This window comes from Talpa europaea (assembly GCF_964194135.1).
Source record: "Talpa europaea genome assembly, chromosome: 4".
NCBI classification, from domain to species: Eukaryota; Metazoa; Chordata; class Mammalia; order Eulipotyphla; family Talpidae; genus Talpa; species Talpa europaea.
This window is the reverse complement of record NC_140070.1, coordinates 33987521-34005057: the sequence shown is the minus strand read 5'-3', so window position 1 is coordinate 34005057 and position 17537 is coordinate 33987521.

Here is a 17537-nt window from a genome sequence, read left to right as displayed (position 1 = left end):
ACTCCTCTGGCCTGTACCCCAGCTCTTGTACGCATAATCTTTCAAATAAAATAATGTAAACATCCATGGGACAACTATACTGATGGAATTCAAAAGTTCTTTGGGGCCTCCCTGGTGGCATAAGGGGTTAAGCACAGCACTATGAAGCTATCGACAGCCTCCACAGCATCAGTTCGATCCCGTCCCGGACAGGGAGCCACCCACATGGCACAGCAGACCACTCCTTTCTCACCCACTGCTCCCCTCAGCAGTGTATTTCACTCAGAATGCCTGTTCTATTCCCCATTCTGTCTCTGGTGAATCATCTCGGCCCCCCGCACCTCCAGTCTATACCCCAGTTCTTGTATGCATAAAGAAATAAATCTTAAAAAAAAAAAAAAGGATAGAACAGAACAAAAGTTCTTTGAACTTTCAATTTGAAGGCAAGTTAAATACTGACATTGGACAAGATGCAACCTGTGTTTTTGGTTTCTCATAACTGTCATATATAAGATCAGCTTCCAGATTAGTCTCCCAAATTATAGTCTACAGGGCTTTTCAGACATATAAATTCAGAGACTAAGATTTCTGATTTATTTCCAAACATAAATTTTTAACATGTTTGGTACTTCCCCTCCTTTTCTTCTCCATCCTAGTTCTAGAACCAAATGTTTCATTTTAGTTTAAATTAAGAAATGACATTACCATCTTACAATTACATAGAAATTGACAATTACAATATTTTCCTGTATGTTCATATTTGATCTCAAAACATTCCTATATTGCTGACATGGCAGATGTTAGCTTCATTTTTTAAACAACTACATTGAGTATTTAAGAAGCTGAAATCTTAAGACAACAAAACTAACTGGTGATTAAGCCCAAAAAAGTATCAATCTCCTGAACTTCTAATCTTACACTCTTTTCCATAATATCTCACTGGCACAGAATATCCAACTCCCCAGTGACAACCACCTGAATGCTGAAATACAACCTTATGAGTCATATGTTCAGAACTAAATGCACTACCCTTTCTCTAAGTCAGTTTTCCTTTCAGACTACCCCAGACTTTTCACTGCTTCCACTATTTTACTAGTTTCCTGACTGAAAGCCTAAGGCTCTCGATGACTGATTCTTCCCACTCAAATTAGTCATTGAACAAATCTTAATAGTTTTTCCCTTGACATCTTTCAGTTGTTGTTTGATCTCTACATCTATGTCAGGCCAGACCCTCAGCACATTTATCTGAACTGTGAAAACTAATTTTCTAAATATTTTTGCCATTACCTTCTTCCTATAGAGTTAGATGATGTGTCCTAAAACCAAACTACAGTAAGTCTACTTCTAGACTGAGAAACTCTAAAGTTCCCTATTATACCAACTCCCTTCCATGTCTTTCAATGCCTTCCTTGATCTCATTTTTTTCCTACCAACCCAAATTGTATGTGCATGAATAAATTTTTCTGAGCATCCATTGGGTCAAATATCTGTAAGACATGACCTCGCTCATACATTATGCTTTGTTTAATCCCGTAAGTAGTAGTATTCCCAAATAGAGAATGGAGTTCAAAAAGATTAATTCACCCTTAATCACACAATCAACAGAAGTTGAATAAAATGGTGAAGCTCTATCTTCTAATTTCAATACCATGCTCTTTACACAGCAAATGCTTCATGATCTGCAAACAATCCATATTTTCCACTTTCCCCCGATATGTTCCATACCCATAATCCAAATACCTGTTTAACAAGCTTCTTTCATCTCTCACAAACATCTTAAAATGCCTAATAACGAATTCCTAATTTTTATTCTACTTAAATGTGTCCTTCCCCCAAGTCTGCCTATGAAGAAACAATGATACCTCCTCCTCTCAGTTGCTCAAGTCAGATACCTAGAAAGCATGATGATACATTCTTTCCCTCATTGTTACTCTTATCCAATATAGCAGCAAATCCTCTGAATTTTATCTTCAAAGCATATTTCATATTTGTCTATCTCATTTCATCTCTTCTGCTTTTCATATTAGTGCAAGCTCTTCACCCAGTGTATGCTATAGCTACCTTCCCAGTCTCCATGCTGCTTCTCATCTCTCTAAAATCTATTTTTTCATATAACTTAAGCCACCCTTTAAAAACTAAACCAATCATGTACCTATCCCTCTCAAAGTACAGCAAGGCAAATGGACTACTGCTACATTCAACAATGACTCTGACAAGCATCATTCTGAGTGAAAGGAGCCAGACAAGATTCCATTCAAACGGTATATCATGTTCTTTCATTTATGTAAGATTCAAGAACAGGATAAAGTTAAAAATAAATCTATGGAGACAGCCATTAAAATTATAAATAGGGCCTCCCCGGTGGCGCAGCGGTTGAGCGCTGGGTTGCGAAGCTGCCCGCAGCCTCTGCAGCGCCAGTTCTATCCCCGGCTGCTCCCCGGCCACCGAAGGAGGGTCCCACATGGCGCGGAGACCTCTCCCTGCCGCCCGCTGCTCCCCTCAGCAGTGTGCTTCGGTCCTTCTGCCTGCTCTGCTCCCCGCTCTGGCTCTGGTGAATTCTCTCGCCCTCCCACGCTTCTGACTGTACCCAGTGCTTGTATAAATAAAATAAAAAATAAAAATAAATCTTTAAAAAAAAATTATAAATAGTTGCTTCTTGTGGAGGCGGAGAACTTGAAGGGGGATATAAGATGGTTTCTGGGTTAATATTAAAATGTATTGATCTAGACGGTGGCTGCCATGGTTGGTAGAATAAATAAAAAGAACAAAACCTCTACGCCTTCCCACTGCACTTGAACTGAATCCAAGCTACTTACCATACCCAGCAAGTTCCTGCATGGCCAGGCCTCAGTTTATATTTCCAAAGTTATCTACTAGCACTCTCCGCTGCACCACTGCCCTCTCCACACATTCCCTTCTTTTCAGTTTTCCAAATGGGCCAAATTTGATTTTGCAATCAGGAGTTTCACTACCTGAGTACTCTAATCTCCCAGAGGCCTCCTGAGGTCCCTTGCTCAGCTTCCTCATTAAGCCTACTTTTTTCTTTTTTTCTAGCATTTAAATAATGTGTTATACAAATGTGTTTGTGTTCTTACTGATTGTCTCCCTCACCCCACTGTATGCTCTGTAAGTGCAGGGACCATGTATGGCATACACTCAAGGCTGGACACTCAACATGGTTTAATTAATAAATATATCAAAGAGTCCCTACCATCAAAGGGCCTAAACCTGGTATACCACTTCCATTTATCTGCCAGGTATCTGGGGTTATTACTCTTCAACATAACTTTACTCATGCACTAATTGCTTAACTGCCAAAAATGCACCATGCCCACTATAATAAAAACAAACAAAACAAAGCAAAAAAAAAAAAAAAAAAACACTGACATGCATAGTTACGTGATCAACTGATTGTCCATGAAGATGGCAAGGTAATTCAAGGGGAAAGGATACTACTTCCAACAAATGGGGCTCGAACAACTGAATCAATTATCTGTATGGAAAAAAAGTGAACCTCAATCCTTACTCTACATTGTACATAGAAAGTAAATTAGTTCATAAACCTAATACCAAAGTCAAAACTATAAAACTTCTAGACTAAGACATGGGGGAAAAATATACCATTGGTTGAGGCAAATTCTTAAACAGCACACAAATATAATGAACCATGAAAGAAAAACATTGATAAAATGGATTTTAAAATTAAAAATTTTCACTCTTCAAAAGACAAAGTCAAGAAAACAAAAAGCATGGAGTAGGGTAGGGGAAAAAAGAAAAAAGCCAAGTTACAGGTATGAAAAAAATACTTGTGAAATATACTTAATAAAGAATATCCTTATTCTCACATTCCAGAAAATGATGAGACACCCAGTAAGGTTTTTTGAGCAAAACTGAGAGAAGTGAAATTATAATTTAAATATTCGTTACTCCACAGATTACTTATTAATTGCAACCAGAAATATATACAACAGAACTACCTGGGAGACACCATTAAAAAAAAAGTGATGAAACATCACCTTACTAAAAGCAAGATAACCTGGTATTATACACCCTATGATGTGACTCATTAACACATCATCTCCAATGCATAAACTGAATCTCAAAATGAGGAAACTGACAAATCCACAATATGAGAGAGTCTCTCAGACAACTGGCCTGCGCTCTCTCTTCAAAAAAGCTATTATCAACACACAAAAGGAAGAAAGGCTATTGTAGATTTTCAAAGATTATCCAACATAATGCATGAACTTTCATTAAATCCTGGATTTAGGCATACACACATAGGTAAGAAACATTTTGGAGACAATTATTTAGTAATGAACTGGCTATTAAATAATAGAGCTATTACTTTTCAAGGGTATAGCAACAGCATTCTTTTTATATAAGAAGAGTGTCCTTATTCCTACGAGAGCTATGCTGAAATACTTAAAGTGTCATAGGATCTGGGGTCTCCCTGGTGGCGCAGGGGTTAGTCTCAGCGCTATCAAGCTATCGCCAGCCACTGCGCCAGTCACTATACCATATGCCAGCCACTGCACCATGCGCAGCAAACCTCTCTTGTTTGGCCCACTGCTTCCCTCAGCAGTGTATTCAGTAAATCTGCCTGTTCTGCTCCCCACTCTGTCTCTGGTCAATCCTCTCACCCCACCACACCTTTGGCCTACACCCCAGTTCTTGTGTGCATAATTAAAAATAAATCTTTCAAAAATAGGGTCATTGGATCCATAACATTCAAATAGTTCAGGATTTAGAAAGTAGATATACCTAAAGCAAAACAAAGCAGGCAATATGTTAACCACTGGCTTATCCAGGTGCTGACTGCGATGTTTTTCTAAAGGTTTGAAAATTTTTTAAGTACTGAAAAGGAAAAACTTACTGTTTAAGATGGGAAAAATCTGGTGGTGCAAGGGGTTAAGATGCAGCACTATGAAGCTATCCGCAGCCACTGCAGCATGAGTTCGATCCCCCAACAGGGAGGTGATCCACATAGTGCATCACTGACTTGCCTGCTGCTCCCCTCAGCAGCGTATTTCAGTCAGTCTGCCTGTTCTGTTCCCCATTCTGTTTCTGGTGAATCTTCTCACCCCCCCACAACTCTGGCCTGCATCCCAGTTCTTGTATGAATGAAGGAATGAATGAATGAATAAATAATTTTTAAAAAAATAAAATGTGATACCATATTCTGACCAAATATGCCAAATGGTCTACTGTATTAATTTCTAGAAAGTCAAAGAACAAACAGAGCCATATTTTTTTCTTATACCTCCAAATAATACATGATTGCAACCAAGAAAGCAGTTTTGATAATTTTTTAAAGACATTTGGGACTATAACTAAATTCATTTACATAATGATGTACTTTACATTATATGTACCGGAATCTGGTAGCCAACATTCAAGTAACAGACATGCAGACTAATATCAATGTTTGAAACTTACTAAATTAGTGAACACTGGTAGAGAGTATAGGTAAGACTCAAACTGCTATGTTCAAAATCCAGACTAAGGCTTTTCAGTTCTGTGACTTTAGGCAACCAAATCTCACAAAACCTCAATTTGCTTATCCAGGTACTATGAATACTCATATTCATCTACCTTGTACAATATTATTTTAAGAATTAAAGAGTTAATCCATTAGTAGTAGTTCAGACAGTGCCTGGCATACAGGAGTACCCCCTTATCTGTAAGAGAGATGGTCCAAGACTCCTAGTGGATGACTGAAATCCAGCTAGTATTAAACACCTACATATGCTATATTTTTCTACATGTACATACCTATGTTAAAGTTAAATCTGTAAATTAAACACAGTAAGAGACTAATAACTAGCAATAAAACAGTCATAACAATATACTATAATGAAAGGTATATGAATGTGGTCTCTCTCTTGAAACCTTGTTGTACATATTTTCAGTCTCTGGTTGACTATGGGTAACTGAAACTGCAGAAAGCAAAACCATGGATGAGAGAGGACTAAAGTATGGTTACAGCTCAATGTCTGTTAGCTATTATCATCATTCAGTCTGATGTTTGGCACAAAGAACTTGTGAAAAATCTGATCTCTGACCTAAAAGCATTTATAGTCTCTTCAGTAAGAAAAGATTTTATAAGACTCATAAAATTATAGTAAACAATAGAATAACATAAAACAGAAAGTGATTGAGAATTAGACTATATTACCATAACAGACTACCATTACAACAATAACTGTGTTACCGTTACAGACATTTAGAGAAGAACAATATTCTTTGGAGAGAGGCACTTAGGCCAGGAAGTGTTTTTCACCCTTTAATTTTATTTTATTTTATTTTTTTCAAAGATTTATTTATTTATTTGTACAAGCACTGGGTACAGTCAGAAGCACGGGAGGGTAAGAGAATTCACCACAGAGAGCCAGGAACAGAACAGGCAGACTGACGAAGTACACTGCTGAGGGGAGCAGTGGGCGAGACAGGAGAAGTCTGTTGAGCCACGTGGGGCCCTCGCAGGCGGCCGGGGATCTAACCGGTGCTTCAGAGGTTGCGGGCAGCTTCGCAGTCCAGCGCTCAACCACTGTGCCACATGGGGAGGCCCTTATTTTTTTTTCAAGATTTATTTTTATTTAAACAAGAACTGGGGTACAGATCAGAGTTGTGGGAGGGTGAGATAATTCACCAGAGACAGAGCGGGGAGCAGAACAGGCAGACAGACCAAAGACACTAATGAGGGGAGCAGTGGGTGAAGCAGGAGAGGTCTGTCAAGCCATGTGGGTTTCTCCCTGGCCAGCCAGGAATCAAACCGGTGCTGCAGAGGCTGTGAACAGCTTTACAGCATGGCGCTCAACCCACTGCACCATCAGGGAGGCCCCTAATTTTATTTTTTTAAAGATATTTATTTATGCATTCAAGAACTGGGGTACAGGCCAGAGGTGCGGGGGGTAAGGAGATTCACCAGAGACAATGGGCAACAGAACAGGCAGACTGACTGAAATATACTGCTGAGGGGAGCAGCGGGCGAGTCAGGAGAGGTCTGCTGCGCCCTGTAGGTAGTTCCCTGGCTTGAACTTGTGCTACAGTGGCTATGGATAGCTTCACAGTGCTGTGCTTAATCCTTTGCACCAGCAGGGAGGCCCTCACCTTCTAATTTTAAAACCACAGTTTAGGACACCAAAAATTCTCACACCTTTTTCCTTAAAAAATCCCTGAAAAAGATGGTGTGTTTTAATTTTTTTGTATTACTAAAATAGTAATAATAATGGTTAACATCTGAACGCTGTATGTCAACAATATCCTAAACGCTTCACATTTTTCTTATTATTTTACTTCTCATAACATCCATTTGGGGTAATTCTATTACTACACCCATTTTACAAATGAAATATGAATGCCAGCATGATTAAGTAACTTGCCCACATTCACACATCTAGTAAGTAACTTGCCCACATTCACACATGTAGGACTCAAACCCAGGCAACTGTTGCACAGCATTTTCATTCATCACATATCCCCAGTCCCACTCACTGGAGTAAAACAATTTGGATGGTGGACTAAATAATGGTACTAGTCTTTTCCAACATTTTGATGTACTTCCAAGTAAATGAAAACCATCATGTGCAAACAATTTATGACAAATCCATCCTCTAGTCAATGTTTCTAGGTCTTTTTAAAGATAATAAATACTTTGTTCTTGATTTCACTAAAGTTGTCCATAGACACCGTTTTTTTTTTTTTTAAGATTTATTTATGCATACAAGAGCTGGGGTATAAGCCAGAGATGTGGGGGGGGTAAGAGGATTCACCAGAGACAGAGTGAGGAACACAACAGGCAGACTGACTGAAATACACTGCTGAGGGGAGAGGTGGGCAACACAGGAGAGGTCTGCTTCGCCATGTTGTTTCTCCCTGGCTGGGCGGGGATCGAACTTGTGCTGCAGAGGCTGCAGATTGCTTCATACTACTGTGCTTAACTCCTTGCGCCAGCAGGGAAGCTTGTCCATAGACACTTTTAATGTAGAAAATTAACAACTAAAGCTTTAGTGCTCTTATTTATTTGTTTATTTATTTATTTATTTATTTATTTATTTATTAGAGAGGAAAGTGGTAACATAAAAGTTTATAGAATCCTTAAGTCAAAGTATAGGTACAAAGAAAAAAGGAATCAGATGAACAACTTGAGGCTATAAATATCAATGAAGTTCTCATATGTCAAATGTCACAGTTTAAATAACTTATAACAATTCTTAAAATGAGCAATTCCCTTTGGTAGGCCATATACATTGCCAGATTCTACCTTATTTCAAAATTAAATGCTGTAAATGCTGTCAATAATTATTTTTCTATGCTTAACACCTGTCTCTTCTCAATAAGACGAAACTTTATATTTCACTATACACTAAAATTATTCATGCATCTATCATCATTCAGTTATTTTGGAATTAGAGTAGTTCCAAGACGACATGAATTGCCTATTTGTTTTCGTACCCAACTACCCCTTAAATACATTACTATTTAATTTGTAAATCCAACCACATCATTCTGCTAACTAAAATCCTTCAATAATTACTAGAAGGCCTATCATGAGACCCAAGTCTACATCTCCAACCTCAAGTAACTTTTGTATGCTAGTAATGTTAAATCACTGAGAAATACCATAACTGATATAATCTCAGAACTTTGTGCCTTTACAAGTATTATCTCCTAAGCCAAATAAATGCCCTATTAACGCCCTCTTCTTTGCTTGAATTTTAACCATCTTTTGAGCTCAGAAAGTCAGTTCCAAGAAGCAGTCACAAGTTCCAGGTTAGTGTGAGCAATTGTCCTCTGTATTCCTAAAATACCCTATGCATGCCTTTTAGATGTAATCATGAAACAAACTGTTTATCTGATTTTCAAGAACAGGAATAATTTTATCGATAGGTTCCTAGAATCTGAAGCAATTAGAGGAGTTTAAAGAATGTTTTAAATTGAACTATATAAACATCAAGGAATTATTACATGTAAGTGAAATGCTTTAAAGGGTTGTCAAAGATCTTCCCATAGAGAAGTAAAAATATAAATGTAGTTATAGTCTCTCCCAGTAATATCCCTGGCAAAATTTGACTGATGACTGCTTACCTAGCCATTACTAAGAATGTCTTTAGTTCTGAGTTAAACTTCCCTTAAGATTTAAAGTTTCAAGAGACTGACATGAAGTCAAAAGAACTTCTAAGGAATCTATTAATCCAACAAGGGATATGTAAAACTGCTATAAAATATATATATATTTAAAACCTTATTGATACTGTAGATCTGAAATTCAAAATGTAGCTCTCAAAATATAATTTTCATAGTCATAGTTGACTATGAACATTAATCTTTATTTTCCATCTCAATTGCAGTAATTATAATCACACTGAAATACAAAACATACTTGATAAATCAGCATGAGAATTTTTATAGCTAAATAAAATAGCGGAAAATAACATGATTTCCACAACACAGAGGAAGAGGGTGGTCTTCCTTTACCCCAGGATAAACAAGGAATCCAGATGTTTCTTATGTGAATTGCTGCAAGGACATTTCTCAAGGTTTATGATAAATCCAGTCTGTATGTGTTTCTATAGTAACAGGCATAGAGTGCATGCAGACAGAGTACAGTAATAAACCAGCTATGTTGGCTCTTGAAAACCTGGTGATTTTACTGTTGACGATTTCTGTGGTAAAAATATTTTAAAAGGGCCTCCCCGATGGCGCAGCGGGTTAAGCGATGAGCTGTGAAGCTGTCCTCAGCCTCTGCAGCAAGGGTTCGATTCCCGGCCGGCCAAGGAGAAACCCACATGGCGTGGCAGACCTCTCCTGCCTCACCCACTGCTCCCCTCAGCAGTGTCTTCGGTCTGTCTGCCTATTCTCTCCCTGCTCTCTCTGGTGAATTCTCTCACCCTCCTGTGCCTCTGACCTGTACCCCAGTTCTTATATAAATAAATCTTAAAAAAACTATTTTAAAAAATGTTTAAGACACATAACAGTAATAAAAAATTTGAGTATCATTTTGCTTTAGAGCAAAAAATAGAAATATAGTATTGAAAGGCCAGCTTAAGTATACACTGTTGGAGATATAACAAGAGAAGGCCATCATATATATATTTATGCACACTACACAATTTCTAACCAATCACTTAAATTAAAAATCAGATTGCATTTGAAATTGATTTAATACATACACATATAAATCCCCCCCCCAAAAAAACCTTCCAACGGTGATTCATACATAATGATAAAACATGACAATTTCAGGTAACAATATCAAGAGAGCTTTTCATGTTCATTTTACTAATTTTTCCCCAAATCAGTATCAAGAAGAAAACAGGTGAAGAAATTTTTTATTTTTTAACATGGTTCATTATTTTCAGACCATAGGTTTACAAGAGTAAAACCAGAGCCTCTATAAAGTAAAAACTTGAAGAAACACGTTTATCTATAAAAAGAATGCTAAAGTCTTCTACTGCTAGGGTTTTAAAAGAGGCCCCTCTTGGGGGCCTCCCTGGTGGTGCAAGGGTTAAGACGCAACCTATGAAGCTCTCCTCAGCCACTGCAGCATGAGTACGATTCCCTGCCAGGGAGCAACCCACATGGCGCAGCTGACTCGCTGTTGTTCCCCTCAGCAGTGTACTTTGGTCAATCTGCCTGTTCTGTTCTCCACTCTGTCTCTGGTGAATCCTCTCACCCCTGCCCCATGCCTCTGTCCTGTACCCCAGTTCTTGTATGCATAAATAAATACTTAAAAAAAAAAAGAGGCCCCATTCTTTTAGGCTCTGTGTTCAAGTCAGATTTTAACCTAATTATGTGGTCAGGATGATCCTTTGACTGCAAGTCATAAATTCTTTATTGCCTACTTTGGCCTTCAAAATCTAAGTCATTTAACTGTTAAGGTAATAAAGATGTATGTTAAAAAATAGAGATCACGCTATTTTATTATGCTAGATCTAGTTTAAAACTACAAGCAACTGGGCCTCCCCAGTGGCACAGCGGCTGAGCGCTGGGCTGCAAAGCTGCCCACAGCCTCTGCGGCGCCAGTTCGATCCCTGGCCACTGGCAAGGGTCCCACATGGCGCGCAGACCTCTCCTGCCTGCTGCCCGCTGCTCCCCTCAGCAGTGTACTTCGGTCCTTCTGCCTGCTCTGCTCCCTGCTCTGGCTCTGGTGAATTCTCTCACCCTCCTGTGTTTCTGACTGTACCCAGTGCTTGTATAAATAAATAATCTTTAAAAAAAAAAAAACTACAAGCAATTCATTCTTTTTGGAAGTCAGAGATAAATATTTTAAGGAACCTAAATATACACCTTTAAAAATCATCAAATACAAACAACCATTAAGTATGAACAGGACACAAATTACATTAAAAATCAATACTCTCCTTTTGATGGCCTCCCTGGTGGTGCAGCGGTTGAGCGCTGGGTTGCGAAGCTGCCTGCAGCCTCTGCAGCGCTGGTTCAATCCCTGGCTGCTCCCTGGCCACCGGAGGAGGGTCCCACATGGCGCGCAGACCTCTCCTGCCGCCCGCTGCTCCCCTCAGCAGTGTACTTCGGTCCTTCTGCCTGCTCTGTTCCCCGCTCTGGCTCTGGTGAATTCTCTCACCCTTCCGCGCTTCTGACTGTACCCAGTGCTTGTATAAATAAATAAAAATAAATCTTTAAAAAATATTATTTAAAAAAAAAAATCAATACTCTCCTTTTGAAAGTCTTTCTACATTTTTACTTCCAAAAAATGGGGGTGGGGCCTCCCTGGTGGCGCAGGCAGTTGAGCACAGCGCTGTGAAGCTGTCCACAGCCTCTGCAGCGCAGGTTCGACCCTGGCAGGCTGGTGAGAATCCCATATGGTGCAGCAGATCTCTCCTGTCACGCCTGCTGCTCCCCTCAGCAGTGTATTTCGTCAGTCTGCCTGTTCTGTTCCCTGCTCTGTCTCTGGTGAATCCTCTCACTCTTCCGCACATCTGGCCTTTAGCCAGGCTCTTGTATAAATATTTTTTTTTTTAAATGGGGGTGAGAGGGGGCCTCCCCGGTGGCGCAGCGGTTGAGCGCTGGGTTGCGGGGCTGCCCGCGGCCTCTGCGGCGCCAGTTTGATCCCCGGCTGCTCCCCGGCCACCAGAGGAGGGTCCCACATGGTGTGCGGACCTCTCCTGCCGCCTGCTGCTCCCCTCAGCAGTGTACTTCGGTCCTTCTGGCTGCTCTGCTCCCCGCTCTGGCTCTGGTGAATTCTCTCGCCCTCCCGCGCTTCTGACTGTACCCAGTGCATGTATAAACCAAACGGGCAAACAAATAATAAATAAATAAGACATGCCTCTAGAAAATTAAAAATAAATAAATAAAATAAAATGGGGGTGAGGCTGTAGTTCATGGGAAAAAAGAAAAAAACAAACATTTGGTTCTAGAACTTGTCCATGCCTCTACAGCACCAAAAAGGAAATGAACAACAATGTCTACTAAAAGCAACTAGAATGGCTAGCATCTAATAGATAAAAGGCCATTAACTAAATCTGGTAAAGTGACTACACAAGTCAATGTCAATCTTTCAAAACGATGAATCCCGCTTAAATATTTTTGTCAGGGTAATAGAAACAAAATTACAAATGGAAGTAGCTGTTCCCTTTGTCTTTAGATTATTTTATTATTTGAGGAAATAAAAACTATATCAGATTACAGGATTTACCATTTTATCTACGAAAATAAGTGTTTTAACAGCATCCAAGTGTTACACAGTTGGTAGTTAGAACCATTCATAAAAGTTATAATGGCAATGATATAGAAGCAATTATTTCTGACTGAAATTTAGGGATTTTCTCTCAATTTGTTACATTCCCATGGTAATGCATATGCTTGGACTTCTGAGACTTTGAAACTATTATACAATGGTATTAACTCTATGGGTGCCTAACAAAGTTTTAGTTTCTTTATGGCTTTCATGAAAATTTGAGGATGTCAAAACTACCAAGTTTGAAAGACTGGTCTGGTCAAACTCCTGGAACATTTAAACAGGCTTACTACAACTCTGGTTGAGTCTAAGTCTTTGAAGGTTTAATGCTATGATTTAAGGGAAATTTTTTTTCTGAACTATTCTTCAGTAATTACACTAATAAACATCAATTCCCCAAATGACACAAAGGGCTTACAACATTTTAGAATGTTAAATGTTCTATATTAGTAAACCTTATCTGGGTATCTCGACTTAAAGGTACTTTCCAAGCTGACCTTTTAGAAGGAACTCTAAGCTGCTGACTAATTTCTAGGTTAAAATGGAAAATCTGCTTGTTTTAAAGCATAAATAATTCAGATAAGACTAGATCCCTTTTATATTTTTACATGATTTTACTCACTTATCCACCAAGATACAAAGTTAATCATGTCATTTTCATACAAATACTGACAATACACATCCTAATCAAAATAGTCTCACTGTCTATATGAAATAAATTCAAGATACAGCAATACAGGATACCATTTAAAACAAGATTTGCTGCACGCTTACTCATTAAGCACCTAAGAAAAAGCATAAAATAGGTCTCTTTGTCCAATAAATGAAGGAAAAAGAAATGAATTTGAGGCTTCAATAATAAAAAACAGAAATAAGTATTAGTGAGATTTTTCTCTTCTTTCTCCCCATTAAGGTACAATATATTCATCCTATTTTCTTAAAGACACAGTAATATTCCCACTGAATTCCCTAATCTATCAATTTTACTTAATTTATGCAATGTTCTCTCACAAAATGCTACATATTTATAATACCATTTATATAAAATGTCCAGAAGAGGCAAATCCATAGACTCGGAAAGAGTAATGGTTGCCAAGGGCTGAGAAGAGGCAAGAATGAGGGGTGAGTGCTACACAGGCACAAGATCTCTTTGGGTGGCATGAATATATACTGGAACTAGTGGTGATGGATGACCAATTTTGTCAATATATTAAAAACCACAGAATTGTACACTTTTAAAAGGGTGAATTATATGATGTGAATTATGGTTCAAAAAATACTCTCCAATCAAAAAAGCATTTACATATAAACAATAAAGTTTATAATATTCATTTAAAGAATTACTGGTTTGTACATGGTGAATGTGCTAAAAAAGCTTTATACTTAGGGAGCTACAGTAATTAAAAAGGTGAGGTAGATGCAAAGGGATATGGAGTGAAACAGATTCAGATCCTAGACAAGACCCAAGCCTCTACTGGAATTTGACATAAAAAGAAAACACTGGATTATGAAGGACAGGAGATTCAAAGAATGGTATTGGGACAACTGCTTGTCTATATTTAAAAATGTGATCCTCACTATATAATATACCATATACCAACTCTAGGTAGATAAAGGACTAAATGTAAAATATAAAACTTAAAAACTTCTGTGAAAAATGAAAAACATAATAGGAGTATGTCTTTAAGAAATCAAAGGAGAAGAATTTTTTAAACAAGAGTATAACACAAAAGAAAGAATAATAGTATCAACAAACTTAATTTTAAAACTTATAAGCCAAAAGACAATACAAGGAACTGCAAAGACAAGGCCCCATGCTGGGAGAAGATAAACGCATAAAACAGCACTGGGTTCTACCCTCCAGCGTTTCCCCATATCTACACAATTCTTGCTGTCTATTGGCTCTGTCTTATACTGCTCACTGGATTAGAGCAACAACTTCCAGTTGTTCTTCCTGCTGTCAAAGTTGTCTACTTTGATTTACTCTCTATAGCAGATTGACTCTCAAATGTATCAATAATAACCTTCCTTGTCCCTCCATGCATTAGGATAAAATCTAAAAAAGAAGAGCTTTTTTGATTTGGCCCCACTTACTTGTCCAGCCTCCTCTCTTGCTGCTTTAGCTTTCCCACTTTACCTTCTACTATTTTAGCATTTCTTCTCATCTCCCACTGATCCTTTTAGATTTATTCAGCTATGTGAAAATATCCCAAGAACTTTTCTAGATCACCTCTCAAACATCACACTATATAATATACCATATACCAACTCTAGGTAGATAAAGGACTAAAGCCAGATTCAGTACCCTTTTCTGCTGACATAGCATCATAGTGACCTTGTATTCTTGACCTTAAATAAAGTGTGTGTATAAGTGAACATGATCTTAAAACACTTTTTTTGGTTTGTTTTTAAAGATTTATACAAGAACCGGGATACAGGCCAGATGTGCAAGAGGGTGAGAGGATTCACTAGAGACAGAGCAGGGAACAGAACAGGCAGACTGACGAAATACACTGCTGAGGGGAGCAGCGGGAGAGACAGGAGAGGTCTGCCACGCCATGTGGGTTTCTCCCCGGCTGGCTGGGATCAAATCAGCGCTGCAGAGGCTAAGGACAGCTTCACAATGCGGCGCTCAACAGCCTGCGCCACCAGAGGGAACCTTAAAACACTTTTGTAAGAAATAATAGTAAAATATTACGTCAATTCTGGTTTACCAGATGCTGCCTTTTAATTGCCTTCTTTCTATAGGTTGAGACAATGACAGGCTAAGAGTCATACCAATACATCCTTCCTTCCTCTTCTGCTGCTGCTACAATGGGAAGCAGATCAAAATTACAGTCAGGTTGTCTCCAACCAACTTACACAGGTTTCTCTAATAAAACAAGTATTTATTAGGGACCTACTATTTTCAGATACTGAGCTAAGCACTAAAGTTCTAGAGATAAAAATTCAGACCTAATTCCTGCAATTACACAATTAAAAAATTGCTAGAAAGAAATAAAATCCATAAAGGCAAAGTGCCAGAGATGAGGTTCAGAAAGTGCTCCTGATAAAATTCATGTATTTATTTCATTTTAAGTACTTACATTATGTTTAGTCATGAGTACCAGAGATAAAAGATGAGCGAAACAGAGTTACTGCTGACAGTTACTGCCCTGGATGACAAAGGAAAATATTCAGTGTTGAGAAATCGGAGTATATTAGGACAGAGAGAAGTTATAGGACACCTAAAGACATTTCCAGACTTGGAAACACAAAATCCCCACCTGTGGTTGAAAGAGAGGAGATCCTTTGTAAAGACCTACATAAGCCATTACCTAAAGTGTTTCAGTTAAGAAATGTCTTCGCTTCTCAATATCACAGCTTCCAAATGATCTAGATTACTAGAATGGCATTTACTGATATGTTGCAAAACCAAATTACAAGCATTTAAAGAAAGCACATTACGTAAGTCAGGGGAATAAAATCAATTTAGTTGCCAAAGAATAAGGAAAGACTCTAAGTTTATGTTGAGGATGTGGGACTACTTCACCTCTGAATCTTCAGAATTAACTACAGTACCTGGCACATTATCAATAAAAAAAATTCAACTGTAAACAGAAGGCAGTATTACAGTAAAGGTTGAAAGGACTGGACTAACAACTTAGTTTAATATATGTTAACAGGGCCTCCCTGGTGGTGTAAGGGGTTAAGATGCAATCCATGAAGCCTTCCGCAGCCACTGCCAACACCAGTTCGATCCCTGGCCAGGGAGCTGCCCACGTGGCACAGCAGACCTCTCCTGCCTTGCCCACTGCTCCCCTCAGCAGTGTCTTTGTCTGTTCTGCTCCCCGCTGTCTCTGGTGGAGTCTCTTACCCTCCCGCACCTCTGACCTGTACCTCAGTTCTTGTATAAATAAATAAATCTTAAAAAAATAAATAAATAAATTATTCAGATAATCTCAAGGTATAACTTTTTTTTGGTAACCACATGAAACTTCTGTGTTATACTAATCTCTACAGCTACTAACATTTCCCTAGAGCCAAGTATGAGCTACCAAATCAAGTTTGGGCTTTAATAGCTGGATTTTAAGTAACCCACTGATTAAAGGTGATCCAAAATTCAAATATATAACTGAGAATCAGACTGAGGAAGCAAAACATTTACCAATGAGTTCACACTTAAACAAGATTTTTCAGCCTCAGCACCAATAACATTTTGAGCCAAATAATTTGTGGTGGGCTACCACATGCATGGTAAGATGTTTAGCAGGATCCTGACCTCTACTCACCAGATGCCAGCAGTAACACCTACCAGTAATTAACAATCAAAAGTCTCTAAACACTACCAAACATAGGTTTACATAAACATATAAAATTTTTAATTTTTTTTTTAATAGAGGCATGCTTTATTTATTTGTTTGCTGGTTTGTTTGTTTTGTTTTTGTTTATACATGCACTGGGTACAGTCAGAAGCGCGGGAGGGTGAGAGAATTCACCAGAGCCAGAGCGGGGAGCAGAGCAGGCAGAAGGGCCGAAGGACACTGCTGAGGGGAGCAGCGGGCAGCAGGAGAGGTCTGCGCGCCGTGCGGGACCCTCCTCCGGTGGCCGGGGAGCAGCCGGTGATTGAACCGGCGCCGCAGAGGCCGCGGGCAGCTTCGCAACCCAGCGCTCAACCGCTGCGCCACCGGGGAGGCCCTAAAATTTTTAATTTTTAAGAGAAAAATACAACTAAACAATTATAAACTAAAGACTCAGCTCAGCAAGTAATGTTAAACATGAAATATTTAAATACTTAAATATGAAATATTTGAGTATTCAGAATGTTTAAAAAAAAATACTTCAACAGGGTCTCCCTGGTGACACAAGGGGTTAAGTA